The sequence below is a fragment of the Adiantum capillus-veneris genome, chromosome 22 (assembly GCF_014529385.1).
Source record: "Adiantum capillus-veneris isolate H3 chromosome 22, ASM1452938v2, whole genome shotgun sequence".
Taxonomy (NCBI): Eukaryota; Viridiplantae; Streptophyta; class Polypodiopsida; order Polypodiales; family Pteridaceae; genus Adiantum; species Adiantum capillus-veneris.
In genome coordinates this window covers 47190417-47194268 of record NC_140952.1, presented here as the reverse complement: position 1 = coordinate 47194268, position 3852 = coordinate 47190417, and the positions used below count along the sequence as shown (strand labels likewise).

The following is a 3852-nucleotide window of genomic DNA, read 5'->3' as shown; positions in this document are numbered from 1 at the left end:
TCTAACTCAGCATGCGTTACTATGGGCCTTTTCAAGTACTTGACAAGATCAACGATGTTGCTTATAGGCTGATATTGCCCGACACCTGGAAGATTCATAATGTGTTTCACGTGAGTCTTCTAAGACCCTTTGTGATAGATGTGCCGGATGAGGATGGACCAAAAGTTGAGGAACCTGATGAGATCTTGGTACCTAAGTAGATTTTGGCACATATGGAAAGAAAAATTAAGGGAAAAGTTGCGGGATGGTATTTGGTGAAGTTCAGGAGCTATCCACCTATGGATGCAAAGTGGATGGAAGAGTGTGAACTGCTAGAATCACTGATTGTACTACAGCTTTACCTTGAGGCCTTTCGGCTACAGCCTATATATACCCCAACTCAACGTGTTGAAAGAGGGGTAATAATGGAGCTAGTACATCAAATGTACATACAGATTCAGTGCAATAAAAGTGGACACTACTCTACAAATGCTAAAGGTATAATGTTCACTTCTATCGGAGAGATAGAAGTGACAAAAGTATAAATGTTTCATTAAGTCATTTCTATCTATGTTACATGACCTTTCTTGCGGATACATGTGATAATAAAAGTGTGCTAATCACACTAAATCATCTACGACATGTATATGTGGCATGCAATCGAGGACGTCTACGATTTCAAGAGAGGGGGTATGTCATGAGGTTGTGGTAACCACTAACCTTAGTTGTTGGTTTCTTTCCCTTGTTTTTTATTTGATTTTTGGGACCCTCTTTTTGAAGTCACAAATGGCTGCACATTGTGTGACCAATGTGAAACGACCGATGGTCGAGAGTTTTACTTGCAACTGCAAAGGGCTGGTCGCCACGAGATGGTTGGGCCAATCGGCACTGAAATCCAAGCAATAAAAGAGTGTCTAGACTTAGTTTATAAGTTGTGGGTACTAGGAAATTAATTAAAAAGAGGCAAAGTGGACACATGGCGGCACCAAGTCAAATTTCCAGACTTGCATGAAGAGGGAGCATCCAAATTGAGAGAGGATGTTCATTTTCCACATAAGTGAACTCTAGTGTGTGTGATTAGAGCTCTAATAGAAAGCTTGCCTTCTCCCCTGTCTGGTGTAGCACGATGATTCCACTCTTATATCTCTCGCCCTTTGAATACAAGGCTTTTCTTATGTATGTACAGTTGTGTGTATTCATGCGCATTTGACAAGGCAAGAGCCTCTTGCACTGATACTATATTTGCCGATTGCTAATCCCCCACAAGTACATGTGAATTTGGAGAAATTTCTCGCGAGAAATCTTGTCCGATTCAAAGGGCAAGTAGCCCTACCGGTGCGAGAGCTCGAGTCTTGCCATATTCCTTATGCACTCAGAGAGTATTTGGATCCTCTCTAATTGATATGCATGTCAGCAAGCAGAAAGGAGATTTAGGAATGTAATTTTATTGGGATTTTCTCCCTCCATTATCATCATGTCAAAGCAAGAAAATGCACTTTTGAGTCTTTCCGACTTGTGCATGCCCGGCAATTAGAGCATTCGAAGTAACTGCATTTTTGGTTGAAGCTTGTCAAAAACTTCTTGCCTTTGGCTAGAAAGCAGCATTTGCCGTACATATCCACGACTATTGCTTTCCAGACCTTGTCTTGCAAGGTCTGCATGTATTGCTGGACCTTGTCACTGGCACCAGTGCTGCCAGAAGCTTTCAAGATGCAAACATATGTGATTGCATTTGGAAAAATGCCCTGGGTTTGCATCTGCTGGAAACAATCTAGTGCCTTTTCACCATAGCCATACTCAACATATCCACAGCCGTGCCGCGAACAGAAATTTTGTCAACGAGCTTCTGGGATTTGGACAAAAAGCCACACTTGGCATACATATCAACTAAGGAACTGCCAATATAACACTCTTGCTCCACGCTTTCCTGGCTATTTTAGCATGAAATTCTTGGCCCCCGTATATGGCTCTTATTATTGCAGAAGCTTTCAAGACGGCTGCAAACGTAACGGTGTCAGGCGGGACATTTTCCAGCTGCATTTGTTCAAAGCGATCCAAAGCTTCCTGGCCACATTCATGTTCTGCATATCCTCCTATAAGAGCATTCCAGGAAATCGTGTCCTGAGTTGGAAGCAAATACTTCCTGCGCTTTTGAAAGGAAATTACACTAGGCATACATATGACCAAGATGCTGATTGCAGGTTATGCTGAACAAGGGCTTCATGAGGTAGCCTTGAGCTCTCTCAAGCAAATGAAAACAGAGAGTATTCTGTTAAATATTTTTACTTATGCTTGTGCTGTGAAAGCAACCTCAGGATCCATGCATAAGTTTGAAGAAATTCATTGTGATGTTGCAAAAAGAGGCTTAGAGAACGGCCTTCATGTTGGCAGCAGTGCATCCCAAGAGACCGTGTCTCTATTTGGAAGATTGTCCAACACCTCTTTTGCTTTTACAAGTATGCCTCATTTAGCATACATGTCAATCAAGGTGTTCCCAACAAAGAGATTTTGTCCAAACCCATGTCTGGCAACCTCAGCATGTATCTCTTTGCCCTTGTCTATGGCTCCCATACAACAACATGCTTTTATTGTACAAACAAACGTTACTGCATTTGGAGTTACACCCAACATCTGCATTTGTTCAAAGCAATGAAGTGCTTTTTCAGCATGCCCATGTTCAACATAACCTGCAACAAGTGTGTTCCAGGACACTGATTTACGATCTGGAAGGTTTACAATAACCTCTGCAAGAAAGACAATTTTGGCATACACGTGAAATACCACACATCCAATGAAAATGTTTGTTTCCAGCAAACCTCTTTTTATGGTGTCAGCATGTATCTGGAGACCAATTTCCAAGTCCTTAGTGAGAGTGCAAGCTATGAATAGCGCCATAAAAGTAAGTTCACTAAGGAAATGAGACTCATCTTTTCTCGCTATCAAGTATGAGAAGATCGCCACCTGGAACATCTTGTTCTTGATGTAACCTATTATGAGAGAATTACATGGAGAGTCATAACCAGATGCCAACTTATTGGAAATCCTCAGCCTAATGATTTTTCCTGGTCATGTACAGGCTGGCGTCACTCTCTTCTGCAAATAGTGCAAGACACGCATACATCCCTCTGCTGAGTATGCCGTGATTCGCAAATCTGCATCCATGAAACAGTATGAACATGACCATAATCATCGTCCTCACAAGAGAGGTTTCTGGGCAGGAAGTTGTGCTCTCCAACAAGCCGCATGGTGAGTACTTCTGAAAGGACTTGCAGAAGAAGCGTAAGTGCAAAAGATCCTGTAAAGAAAGGGTTTCATTTCGACAGCTTCTCTTGCCTTGCTGTTGAAGAGAGGAAGTAGGCCGCTCTCGCCATCGCTTGTTACGAAGCGATGATCGATATCCAAGTCTCTAGAATGATACAAGGTGATTGAGGAGGTTGAGAATACTGGCTGTGGTCGGAGGTGATATCAACGTCGGATCAAGGCCTTGCTGTTGAAGAGAGGAAATAGGCCGCTCTCGCCATCGGTACTGAGAGGATGGGAATTACAAGGCCTTGCTGTTGAAGAGAGGAAGTAGGCCAATCTCGCCATCGCTTGTTACGGAAGCGATGATCGATATCCAAGTCTCTAGAATGATACAAGGTGATTGAGGAGGTTGAGAATACTGCTGTGGTCGGAGGTGATATCAACGTCGGATGAAGGCCTTGCTGTTGAAGAGAGCCATCGCTAGACCTGATACAAGGTGATTGAGGAGGTTCAACTTCGTATCGAGGGTCGACTATATCAACGGTGCTGAAGCAGCCACGTGGCAGCATGGATTGGCCAGAAAAAAATTTGGCCTCTAAGGTTCCTGTCACACTGGGCCGCCTGCCCAGC

General features: G+C 43.2%; 1 pseudogene; it reads right to left on the bottom strand.

The window, feature by feature from the left end:
* Window positions 1-546: 546 nt before the first annotated feature.
* Window positions 547-3030, bottom strand: LOC147429281 (pentatricopeptide repeat-containing protein At3g02330, mitochondrial-like; annotated as a pseudogene).
* Between the last annotated feature and the right edge of the window lie 822 nt (window positions 3031-3852).